This window comes from Aotus nancymaae, unplaced genomic scaffold (assembly GCF_030222135.1).
Source record: "Aotus nancymaae isolate 86718 unplaced genomic scaffold, 86718_ANA_hifiasm-v0.15.2.pri h1tg000004l, whole genome shotgun sequence".
Taxonomy (NCBI): Eukaryota; Metazoa; Chordata; class Mammalia; order Primates; family Aotidae; genus Aotus; species Aotus nancymaae.
The window spans coordinates 48,995,451-49,009,511 of record NW_026988415.1 but is presented as its reverse complement, the minus strand read 5'-3'; the positions used below and the strand labels follow the sequence as shown (position 1 = coordinate 49,009,511).

Sequence of the window (14,061 nt, the reverse complement as noted above, 5' to 3'; positions counted from 1 at the left end):
CTTCCTCCATGTGTCCCTTTTCAAATTCTATCATCAGACTTCGAAAGGTTTGCTGTGAATACCTTCCAACAGTTATGGTGAGAAATATTTACTGCAGGTAGCTCTTCCCTTTTTTCAGTGGTAAAATATTTTGTGGAGAAGTGATGGAGGGATAGGGTGACAGGAGGATTATACAAGTAAAAACTTTCAGCATACTTTTTATGTTCATCTAGGTATTCTTGATTTCACTTTCTCTGTGTCTGAGCATGACTTGGACACTTACCTTTATTTAAGCACTATCATCTGTGGATTTAATGTGCATCATTGTAGTCAGTGTTGGGGGAAAAATAAATGTCCTCGAATCCAAGCCTTTTGAAATATCACTCAATAGTTTACCTTGAACTTTCCACCAGTTCCCTTTTCCTTCATCCTAGCCTCTCTTTCTGTTCCATGATAAAGGTTAAGACAAGGAGCATTGGCAAAAAAAGTTGGGGTAGGATTGGAAGAGAAACAGCAGTCATCTGCAGGCTCCATTTTCACCTGCAGGGCTGCTATAATACAAGAGTTATTAATATGCCAAGTCTTATGTTCTTGGTCTTTAAAAGTGCCTTACAGCATACTCCAGTTAACTGTTTATTGCTCCCATTTCCAACCCCCCTACTGTGGAGTGTCTTGCTAATGCTGGGAAATCTCAGGATTACATATTGTCATTCCCCACTGAAGACAGAAATAAGCACTCAGTAGCTTTCAACATTATTTTCCACTTTCAGTACCCACTGTGCTATGGTTCCGTAGAGGACTTTGTAGGTGGTTAAATTCAAATTTATTTTTTCTATCAATATAATATAAAACTTGCCCTAATGTCTTTAATCTGTATTATATGCTGTATAGATAATAGGAAAATTTTCCTAATGAAAGTAGCTAATATATGCTATATATATGGAGTTTTTAAATTGTGATAACAATGTCTTTTTGGTGACTATAGTCACCAAAAGGTTTTATAAAAATGGCTAGTGATTTTACTGATTATCCTCAAATGGCTCAATAAACACATTTTTAATGATTCTATGAATATATTTTCAAAATTATTTTGCTCAATAAAGTACCTGTGTGGTAGGAGTTTTAAGCCCTGCACAATTTACTCAAAACAAATTCAATTAATCTTTAAATGTTGTAGTCAATAATTTGCTTTATTTGTTTTAGAAAAAAAAATAACAGGTCATTTTCAATTTAGAAGAGATTTAAAAACCAAGACTTTCTTTAATTCTACACAATGCTTATGCATACTTATAAAATTTTCAAAAGCCCCTTTTCAAGGAAACCTGCATTTCCTAATCTCTGTTAATGTTCTACCTGTATCTGGTTCTAGTAGACTGCCCAGGCCCTCCAGTGATAATGTTGAGGAGACTGTGATCTAGTGTATTACTCAGATATTGTGGAAGTGCTGGTGCCTGCGCACCACAGGTATTAGAGGAGAATGAAGGGAAATTGATTTACAAATACTTGAAAGAAAGACTCAGAGGAAAGGATTCTGGTACTCTTTTAAAGGCTCGTGCTTCTTTTCTCTGAAAGGAGAAACAACACAATTCATATGTCAAGACAACAGAACTAGCTTCTTAAAATTAATTTGAAAACAAAAAGCGAAAAAGAAAACTGTTCAAGGATCTTTCTGATCTGACTAGAAGATTCGGTACTCTTTCAGAGATTCCAGAGAGTGCTGATAAAGAACCCTACCTTTTTTGACTAAGGTTCTTTAAGTGTGAGACTGCATCAGGATTCAGTACCACTCATCATTCTGATATCTAGTCAGAAATATGAAGTAGCTGAGAATAGCTAGTAGCTTTCTAGGAAAAGAAAGCAGTTCTGCATCAGACCTATATATGCATAGTGACTCTATGAAAAAAAATGATTTCAAGGTGTGTTACCTGAGGTGCAATAAGTTACATTTTGAGAGGTATTTTGCTTATCTCAATTCATTAGATAATTAAAACAATTTACATTGCTTTAAAAATTATAAAAGCAATCTATGTTCTTTGTAAAACAACAGAGAATGAATGATACAATGCTATGTGGAAAAGTATTAAGTCAACGGAAAAAGTGGAATATGGCTGGTAGATTAGGAAAGTGTACTGTTTTGATGTTAAATTTCCTGAATTTGACAACTGTACTGGGGTAATATAAGAAAAATATTACTATTTAGAGGAGATACTCACTGCAGTATTTAGATATGAAGAGCCTCATGTAATTTACTTTCAAACAGTGCAGAAAAAATGTTGCGTATACGTGTGTGTACATATCTCTGTGTGTGCATGTGTGAATATATGTAGATGTATATAAATATGACAAGGAAAAAGCCAACAATAAAGCAAATGGGGTAAAATGCTACAAAGTGAATCTATGTAAATATGTGAGTATTTTGTACTTTTTTTATTTTTGCAACTTTTAAGTTTGAAATCACTTTCAAAAATACTTTAAAAATTTAAATGTGAAAGCTCCCTCCTTCTGGATTTTTTATACATAAACGTCACACACAGAGATGTTTTAAAATACAAATAGAATTATGCTAAATATTTAATTTCATGATTTTTTTTTCTTTTTTACTTGTCAATATGTATTGAACTGTATTAATGTTTCAGGCACTTGGTTTCAAAGTACACATTTATATTATTGTAGCCAAGTTTTTTCTTTTTTGAGGACCAAATAGTCTATGCTTCTCAATGACCCACTGACTCCTATACACGTGTTTTAAATAACTTTGTTAACATTTACATAATAGTACAAAGATTGAGAGTTTGAGAAATCCATAATACTTCTTGGGTCTTAGTATGGAGAGAAAAGCCATGTTATGAAATTAAACTTCAATTGTTCCTTGATTCACTTATGGAAAAGATAGATCATTCATATGGTTCAAATTCCAAACTGTACAAAAAAAGCATACAGTGAAAAGCATTCTTTCCACCTTCTTCCCCTGATACCCAGTCCTTCTTTTCAGAAGCACCCAGTGTTATTTCTTACTTATATATTCATCTAGAGATATTACTTGCATTTCCATTATGTGTGTGTGTGCACCATTGTATCTTCACAGCATATATATAAATATATATGTCTGCATATTAATATATAGTCATGTGTTGCTTTATGACAAGAATAGAGTCTGAGAAATGCATCCTTAGGTGATTTTGTTGTGTGAAGACCAAAGAGTATACTTACATAAACCTAGAAGGTACAGCCTACTACACACCTAGGCTATATGGAAAAGCCTATTGCTCCTAGGCTACAAACCTGTATAGCATGTGACAGTACTGAATACTGTAGGGATTGTAACACAGTGGTATTTATGTATCTAAACATAGGAAAAGTAATATATTGTGCTACAATGTTACAACAGCTATGATGTCATTAGGTAATAGGAATTTTTCAGCTCCATTATAATCTTATGTGATCACCATGATATGTGGTCTGTTGCTGACCGAAATGTCTATATGGGGTGTATAACTATATCTGTGTTATATTCAAGTTAATGACAGATGTACTGAACCCCTTCTATGTGCCAGACACTATTTTAGGTGCTAGTGATGTAACAATGAACAAAACCAAATCTCTGCTTGTATGTAGTCATCATTCCGATGGGAGTAGATGTACAATAAACAAGCATAATGAATACATGATATAATATGTTAGAAGGTGACAAGTGCCGTTAAACAGAGGGCACAGAACAAGAGGTTAGGAGTGCCAGGCCATGGAGCGAGGGTGGATTGGGTTAGAATTCTAAATAGGATGGATAGGATAGTCTTCCTTGAGAAAGTAACATTAAAGCAGAGACATGAAAGAGGTTAGAGAGATTGTCTTGCAGATATCTGGATAAAATCAGCAAAAGGAAACAGCTGTGCAAAGTCCCTAAGGTGGGCACATCAAGTCTGTTATCTTCTAGGAATAATAAAGGGGTCAGTCTGACTGGATAAGAGTGAGCCAAAGAATAAATAATTCCATAGGAGGTCAGAGAAGAGATGTAGAGCCATTTCAAATGGAGAGCCATTGGAGAATTCTGAGCAGAGAAATTATATTATCTGACTTAAGTTTTAAGAAGATGATTCTCTGGCTGTTGTGTGGTTGTGTTGAGAATACACAGTAGGCAGGCAAAGGTGAGGGCAAGAAGACAGATTAAGTGGGTACTGTAAGAATCCAGGCAAGTGGTGTTGGTGGTTTGGACCAGGATGGTAGCAGCAGGCAGACTACGTGTATGTTTTGAAGGCAGGGCCGACAAGATTTCCTGACAGATTAGAATGTAGAGTAAGAGAAAGAGGGGAGTCAGGAATAAAGCCAATGGTTAGATGTGAGCAACTGAAAAGATGGGGTTGCCATCAGGAATGGGCACAAGTTCTGAGGGGCCTGAAGTTTATACACAATTTGGGGGACTCTCCTCAGGAAAATGAATATAAAATTATAAAAACAAAATAAGATGTCTGGTAAAAATGGGGTTATGTTGCATGGTTATGTTGCATGGTGGCGTGTGCCTGTAATCCCAGCTACTCAGGAGGCTGAGGCAGGAGAATTGCCTGAACCCAGGAGGTGGAGGTTGCTGTGAGGCGAGATCGTGTCATTGCACTCCAGCCTGGGTAACAAGAGCGAAACTCCGTCTCAAAAAAAAAATGGGGTTATGTTTTAGAATGATAGAATAAATGACAAAATTCACAAGTACTAAAAAGCTAACAGACACCATGAATATCGTAAAGTTTAGAAAAATAACAATCTTTAGATTTTTACATGAAACACTTTATCTGTTGTTTAATTTCCAAAAATTATTTTATTTTTTCTCTGAATATTCCTCATTGAAGGGATATTCTTTCTGTTCTTCTGTCTTTCCTATATAATACTTTACCTGAGTCTATCACTGAGTGTTTTATAAAGTTTTCTTCTCCTTGCACAATCTCCATTTCTTCAAGTCTCTTTCTTCTGTTTATTGTTTAATTTTTTATTTTTGTCTTTAACTTCTATGTTGGATACTTTCCTCAGGGTCTGGCAATCCTTGCTCATTGACACGGTCCTTTGCTTGGCTGAACTGTAGTCAGGCTCCTGAATCTTCTTCTAGGCCTAACTGTGCACTTCCTTGTAAAATCCAGTTTTAAAAAAGAACCCTGCTAAGTTAATTTAGCAAGAATTACCCAGCCTTGATATTTGATAGGCCTCAGTATCTGATTCGGTTTGTCATTGTCCATCATCCCCCAGGTGATGTCTGATCACCCTGGCCTGTCTTCAGCAAGAATACTGTTAGGTCAGTTTAGCCAGAATCTCCCTTACCCATAATGTTCCGTGTTAGTAATTTTCCATCTACTGGCCTCCACCGGGCTCCCTGGCTATAAATTCTCATGCTGTATTTGAAGGTGAGCCCCATTTCTCTCCCACACTGTGAAATTCCATTGTAGTGATCCTTATACCTATCATGATGATCCTGAATAAGGTCTTCCTTACCATACTTTAACAATGTAATTGAAAATTTTTTCTTTAACATTATCTGTTCATGTCTGAAAGTCCTAAGTGTAACTCAGAGCCTGTGGATGTAGCTGGTTTACTTGGTGTGTGAGTGGACTGTTCATTGGGAGCTCCCTGATATCTATATATTGAGGTTTTTCTTCTTGGGCTCATCAGTTTCTCCAGAGAAGACTTTTCCAGTCTCTTGCGTAGAGAATGGAAGACTGGCTCCCAGTGTTTTGCACACTAAGTGAGGGAAGCATCCAGTTTATTATGCATAAGGTTGCTTAATCTCCTTGTTTTAGGTAAAGTGTCTAGGTCCACTATATCTAGTCTTCCAGTTCAGTGACTCTACTTTTCCCCAAAGCTGGAGAATAATCTTTCAAACATCTGCAGGGTAGGGGAAAGACAGTTATACCTAGCTCTGGAATGAGGGAAAGGATCTTTCTAAATTAAACTTAGTTTCATCCAAACCTCCTAATTGTAGCTCTCTTTTCCTGAACTCTCTCAGTTCCAAAGGTACCTTCTTCTGCTAATTTCCGGGCTTTATGGGTATATCGGATTGTAAATTGGATTATTTCTCAGCTTTCTCCACTGCTGGCTGAGTTCTCTACCTAGATCAATTAACTAAGTCTATCTAAGTCAGCTAACACTAATCCATCTGGTTTCTATTTCAAAAAATTGTATAGCTGTTATGTTTTCTAATGTTCTTCTCAGTCTTCAAGATTTTTGTCTTAGACAATTTTGTCCTTCCATTTTTAGTGGGTTTTTGAGGGGGAATTAAAATTAGTTTCCTATATTCAATCCACCATCTATTCCAGACCTCCTTGAGATGCAACATTTTAATACTTAGTTGTCTTACTGTTATACTTTGACCTGGAGTCCTGATTCCATTCACTTTTCAGGGTAATCACCACCACCACCTCCACCACCACAACAAATTTAACTAACCATCTTTCATTATGTGGGAATTAATTACAGACAAGAGGGCACAGTATTTCATGTCAATGATTCAACAATTATGAATTGAGAATCTATTGTGTATCAGGCACTGTGTTAGGCATTTAATATGTAGAAAAATTGAATATGCTAGAATATTAATATCAAATATTAATACACAATTTAAAAGCATTAAATATGTAGAAATATTAATAATGCTTAGTACATATCTGCACTGGGATCACAGTTTAGCATGTTGAACAGTGATGTAGATAAAAAATGCCATGCATAATATCAGAAGTAAGTAATAACAAAGTTCAAAGACAGCTTAGAGGAAGGTATTATCAACCCCGTTCATGGAAATCTTCCTGAAGGCATTGATGCTGAAATAGAAAAGCAGGGGTGGTATCTTCCTATTTAGATAAAAAAGATATAATTAAGTTAGGTTATACAATATAAATCTTTCACACTCCTGATTTTGGTCTTAGGGCTCTTTTAGATGTTAGAATTCCAGACACAAAACAGAGGAGATAAATACATAGATATTGCAGACCGTATTAATTCAAGATGACAAAATGTCACAGTGGCTATGTTTAGAACCCTAATTCACAGAAGCAGAAGAAAAGATACGCAGTGAAGTTTTTTTTTTGTCTTTATTGGGATGTTGTGGTGTTTAATGTGCTGACATGTAAAAAGTACTTTATAAGTTACATAATATTAAAGCATTTTATTATCAATTCAAAAACAAAAGCTGATATTTTAGTGACAGAAGCTGATTTAACAAGTACTGAGCACCTACTTTATATTGGGAACTCTTTGGGTGTTGGAGATACAGTGATGAACAAAATGGAAGGTGGAGGACACAGCTCAAACAAGTGTCAAAAGTGTAGTAAATACGGGTTAATAAATGCAGGTTGCAATAGAAGCATATATATAGAACACAGCATATAACAGGTGGAGCTAACATAGTTTTGGACTTCTGGGAAGGTCTTCCTGAAGAAGCTACACTTAAACGGAGGCAAAAAAATATGATGCGAAGTTAGCCAGCGGAAGTTGGAAGTGAGACGAAAGAATTTTGGACAAAGGATACAGCACATGTGAATGTCCTAAAGTGGTCCTGAGTAAAGTTCATTCAGAAACCTGCAAAAAGGTCAGCAGCATGCCTGAAGCCTAAAGTATGAGGCAGAGAGTGCCACAGGATAAGACAGAAGTGCTTTGGGAGGCTGAGGCGGGTGGATCACAAGGTCAAGAGATGGAGACCATCCTGGTCAACATGGTGAAACCCCGTCTCTACTAAAAATACAAAAAATTAGCTGGGCATGGTGGTGCGTGCCTGTAATCCCAGCTACTCAGGAGGCTGAGGCAGGAGAATTGCCTGAACCCGGGAGGCGGAGGTTGTGGTGAGCCGAGATAGCGCCATTGCACTCCAGCCTGGGTAACAAGAGTGAAACTCCGACTCAAAAAAAACATAAATAAATAAAAAGACAGAAGTGATAAACAACTGCCAGTTGATAAATTTGTAAGAATCTATGTTATGGAATTTAGATTTTATCCCAACAATAATGGACATTGAAGAGTTTTATGCAGGGGAATGGCACGTTTATATGTATATTTTAAAAACAAAGCATCCTGTTGATATAATGAGAATATTATACAGTTTTAAACCCTTGATAAAATAATGAATCTGCGAAATGATCATCAATGGGAGTGGGCATTATGTACACAGTACTACCTATGACATATTTATCTTAACATAAAAATTGAATATAATTTAGATCAAGCCTCTAGATCTAACAATGAATTTATAGAAAATGTGGGAAGACAGAAAACAAGATCAGTACACCACAGAGATACAATCAAGATTGTTTAGGGATCAGTGGTGACCATGAATATATAGTGTTAGCAACATGTTTAGTTGTAATATTTGCATCATGAGTGCTTAGCAGTATGAGTATGGTAAATATTTGACATTTAAAAACAAAAAAATGTCAAGAGTCCAAAGCAAGTTTTATTTACCTAAGTTATAATTTTCCTTTATCATCTCCCAAGGATTTTGTGAGTAAAAACAAGGTAATACATTAAAAGAACTTTGAGATCTTTGGAAGAAATGTCCTTATTAAATACAAAGTGATACTACCATGATTATCACATAAAATTAAGCTATTTGAGATGTTTTTTATGTTGCTTTTTGTTTGACTCTTGCATTACATGCCACTGATTTCCCTTTGATTCATCTCTTCATGATTAACTTAGGTACGATTTTCCTAAGGCATGATATTATCCTGTCAGTTTAAGAAACTTCAGAGTAAATCAAAACCTGACGATGCCTATGATCACAAAATAACAAACATGTCAAAACAGAAGTGTCGTTTTTAAAAAAATTTAATAGCAACTTGTATCTTCCATCAAAATCCACTCAAGGAATTTCCAAATACCAACTAGCTTATAGTTAGAAAGTAGATTTCATTCAAAAGTTAAATTTGTATTTGAATGAAAATTTATTCTGTATTTCAAAAGTATCTTTTTTTTTGTGATACAGTCTAATGTTTATTTTTATGTGATGGCAGGTACACTTGATTTTTCAAATTTTAAAACATATAAAAAGTGGTTAGGGACTAACATTTGTATCAATAGTTGATAAATCTCTAAGACTGTTTATTATACAGCAGAGTACAATGGTTGTGCTAATGCAAACAGGGCACCATGGAATTTAGTCTAAAAATATCACTAGGCTTCATAGAAACAACAACCTATGCTGCTGGTTTCAGAATTTCAGGACATGATCTGGTTCTAATACTAAGCAGTCTTTTATCATTTTTAATGTTGTGTAGTTTTATGGTATTTAGTTTGGGAAGTGTTTTAAAATATGGATCTATAATGCAGAGGTATTACATGCAGCGTCTTTCTGGCTTTGATGCTGTTGTCCTCAATGAACTCATGCAGAATCTTTCTGTTGGCCCGGAGATGACTCAATCATCGTGTCCTCTGTTGTTAACACTATGACTTTTGTAAATGTAAAATAAGTTGAAGATGGGGAAATACTTGATTTCAGAGGAATGAGATTAGATTGGTTTAGGTTACAGGCATATACTAGTGTCTCTAAAGCTTCACTTGGTCTTTCAGATCCCAGAGAACTTGGAAACATGATGAATACAGTAATTTTTTTTCATACAGAAAGGGAGATTCTTTGGTGGAAATGTCACCGAAAACATCAAAGCTCTACATATTTTGCTTTTATACTCATGCTCCTGAGAAGATGCTTTAACAGTGTTTGGAGTTACTTTCTCAGTCAAGATACTGAACTGCATTTTCACTACTTTGCACTCATTTTATCCGTTGCATTCATGAACTGTGTGCAGAGAGTTACATCATTTTGTAGAATGTAGTCTTTCCTTATGTAATATCTTTCTAGATGAAATGGCAAAACAAGCTTGAAATATCATCACAGATATTTGCACAGAATAGTGTACTCTTAGTGACCAGTTGCTGCCCAAGCATTGTGTCAAAACCATCAGTCAAGCAGTGAATAAGAAATCAACAAAACAAAACAAAACAGACTAGTAAGAAAGAGAGAAACAAGGCATTAAGTACATGAAGAAAAACAGGCTGGTTGTAACCAAACTTGACAAACTGCACCCTGCACTTTCTGAGTTATGTTTCTTTATAAACTGTGTCTCAAACATGGTTTTATGGAAACATACTTTTACTCCAGGTAAAGGGAATATTTGACTTCCCATCTGGAAATCCTCTTTACTAAGTCAATTGTTGCAATGATTATGTATAATTGAGCCACGCACAAAATGCAAAACCATCAGAGCTTCTAACAGGTGTAAGAGCACACATGACCATACTCCAGCCAATATAAAACTACATGTAGATTGATATTATAAGAGTATTAAATGATGTTTTTCTTCAACAAACACAACATTTAGGCAGCTATGGAGAAGCAACCATTACGAGTCTATACACAAATTGGTATTTGGAAACTTTGTTAAGATAAGTCAGCTATGATCATGTAGCTTATTTCCCTGCAATGAAAACATTTGTGAAATTACCTACAGAAAATGAATTCAATGTACAGGAATATTCTGACATATCAGAAATGAGGTCACTATTAGAACTACTCAGTCCATATGGTATGAAGTTCCTAACTGAAAGCCTTATGTGTCATATTTCATCACAAGTTGCTAAACTTAAGAAATTTGTGGAGAATGTTGATGTGTTAACACAAATGTGGACCAGCTTTGACAAACCAGACCAGATGGCTGCACTCTTTAAAAGATTATCATCTGTTGACAGTCTTTATTTTGAACCTAACACTGTTGTTAGACCCCAGAGATTTAAAGATGGATAAGACAAATTCCTTCTGTGTCTTCAAGAAGCTAATGAATTTGAAGCACGAGTGAAGACAGGAATAGACAGTCAACATATGAAGGGTTTTATGTCCTAAGTTAATAGAGTTTGAATTTGAACATGTGGTCAAACCGAAACCACCAAATGGTTTTCATTAGAGAAGTGACATATCAGATTTCTATTAAAGTCACATGGCAGGGTAGCAAAGGGGCTGGAGGAGAGTAAGTAATAAGAAGACAGGGATTTCACATTTCTTGAGTGCTTACAATGTGCAAAGTGTAGTATTAAATGTTTTATATTCATAACTTCCCTTTATTACTACAGCAACACTTATTGACAAGCATTACCATCTCCATTTTACAGCTGAGGAAAATAAGGTTTAAAGAGGTTAACTTCCCTACAGTGGCAATTACAGCAAAACATATTGTTGATATCTGAACACGAACTGACTTCAAGGTCCATGCTTTTCTTCTGAACTATGCTATTAATTAGGAGGCACCGTATCTGTCTAGAAATGAATGATGATGAAGGTCTGAACCAAGATTGTGTCAGTGGAATGAAAGGAAAGGGAAAATGTGAGAAATATTCAAGGGATATAATTGGCAAGAAGATCTGGCTATTGTGCAGATTTGGAAGGGGGAGAGCAAGGAAGAGTGGGGTGTCAGGAACTTCTTTCATGTTTCAACTTGCCTAAATGAGTGGATGGATGATGATGTTATTAACTTAAATTGAAAAAGAACAAATGGAAATAGCAATGTTGGAGATACAGGACAAAATGGGAATAATTGATGGAAAGAAGTGATGGAGGAGATGCGAAATAGCACAGGTGAAGGGGTTACATCAGTTGCTTTTTCTGTAATGGGAGCAGACAGGCTAAGATTATGTACAGATATAAATAAATGTTGGAGGGGAAATAATATCAAGAGATTTTAGACTCAATGCCTTCTGTATTATCTCTGAAAAAAGGAAGTAAATGCAGGAGGCAAGCAAGAGGAAGCGAACTTGAAAAGGATAGCATTAAAGGTTTGAATTAATCTTTATGAAATGAAAGAGGGAACCGATCACCATTATGTAATAAAGTTACAAAGCATTTTTTTTTGTTCACTGTCATATGATACCCCTACTGGAACTTGGTCTCAAGTTTATCATTTAATGTTTCTGTTCTATTTTTGAAATTAAAGTTATCATAAATCATAAATGAGATAACTGATATCATTATTCATCCATAGGGTCAGCATTCTTTCTTTGCAAAGTGGTGGGAACAAAGTACATTCTCACCAAAAGCAGACAAGCTTTTGTTTGAAATTTTCTTGTCTGGTTCTAATATAAATGCTACATTGGCTTTGCAAAATGAATTAGGAGGGTTTTGCTTTTGGTATTTTATGGAAGACTTTGAGTAAGACTGAAATAATCTGTTTCTTGGCATTTCTATGAAAACTTCTTAGAGCCTGGTCCTGGTGTTTCCTTCATTGGAAATTAAAAAAATTTTTTTCGTTGTTGTTTTACTATAAGCCAAACTTATTTAATGGATAGAGGGTTACTCAGGTTTTTTATTTCTTCTTGAGTCACTTCTGATAAATTATATTTTTCTAGAAATTAACTCATTCAAGTTTTCAAATTTATTATAAAAATTGTGGACTGTCTTGTTATCTGTTTAATATCAACATCTATAGTTATCCTCTTTTCACTCCTAATATTGTTGCCCTTTATCTCTTTTTTCCTTGATTAATTCCATTGGAAGTTTTTCATTTAAAAAATGTTTTCAAAGAAACAACGTATATCTTTGTTGATCTTTATTGTACATTTGCTTTCTAATTCATTAAATACTACTCTTCATTTTTTCTATTTTCCTTTGATTTATTTGAAGTTTTTGATATGAATAATTTAATTATTATTTTCAACCTTCAGTCCTTCATAATATACCACTTTAAGGCTATAAAATGTCTTCCAAATACCGCTTTAAGTGAATCCTAATGTTTTTGTAATCATTTAGTTATATTTTCTCATTTTCATTATAAAGTCTTCTTTGACCTATGAGCTGTTTAGAATTTGTTTGTCTTTAGTTGCTGATAAATGAGTCTTTCTTGTTATATATCAAAATGTTTGTGATTTTTCACTTACTTATAGAATAGTCAAAGAATGTTATTTATATGGCAACATTCCATTCACATTTGTTGAAGCTATCCTTACAGGCTAGCTTGTGGTTAGTTTTCTTAAATGTGATCTGTACGCTTATAAAAAATGTATATTGTACACTTGTTGGGTACAATATCCTATTTATATCCACTAGATCAAGCTTGTTAATTGTGTGATTCAAATCTTCTATATCCCATTAATTTTTAATATAATCAAATTGTCAATTACTGAAAGGCTTATTTTGAAAGCCCCATAATGATGATATATTATTCAACTTCTCTCTGTAAATCTATCATTGTTTTATGTTTTGGGAGCTATCTTACTTGATGAAAAGAAGTTTAGAATTGTTTTATCTTTCTGGAAAATTGAACCTTTGCTATTATTAAGTAGAGACAAGCTTTGTCTCTAGTACAAGGGTTTTGTTTTGTTTTGTTTTGTTTTGTTTTTATTTTTTTTAAATTAAAGTCTGTTTTTTCTGGTACTAATGTATCCATAGCCACTTAATTTGAGTTACAATTGCATAGTATAATGTTTTCATCTATTAACTTTAGTATTTCTATTAAAAGGTATATAAATGGATATTTCAAAAAGTCCATCTAACAATCTTTGTCTTTTAGCCTGAGAGTTTAGTCCATTTGTGTTTATAGTACCTACTGAGTGACTGAATATATATAAATTATCTTACATATTCTCTATTTGTACTATTTTCTTTATTTCCTTTGTTTCTCCTTTCTTGTAATATTTTAGACTGATTGATTTAAAAAATCGGTGGCTACTAGTTATTTTAACATGTTTATTTCAACCAAGTAAATTGTAAAATGTCAACATTGTTACCCTCCACCTGAATTATTCGAAGACTTCAGAATGCTTTACTTGTCATTGTCACCCTTCCAATGCTACATAACTGCAACAATAGTAAAAACACTGTATTTTCTTTCTTACTTTATTGGAAATGTGTCTGGTGCTTCTCTGCTAACATTTGTGATACCCTTTATCAAACTATAAAAGTATCTTTGTATTCAAATAATCTAATTTTTATCACATACTTTTTTTGTTTCATTGAAATAGTAATGAGTGCATGGACTGTTGAGAAAGGCTCTGAGGCTGACTCTGGGCCTAGTAAGAAAAAGTGGAATACCTGGCTCTTGTGGTCTGCCACGGGCATGGGGGGGACAGAATGGCAGC

General features: G+C 34.6%; 1 pseudogene; it reads left to right on the top strand.

Annotated features, from left to right (window-relative positions):
• Window positions 1-9,222: 9,222 nt before the first annotated feature.
• On the top strand, window positions 9,223-10,741 carry LOC105725088 (nck-associated protein 1-like; annotated as a pseudogene).
• The last annotated feature ends 3,320 nt before the right edge of the window (window positions 10,742-14,061 follow it).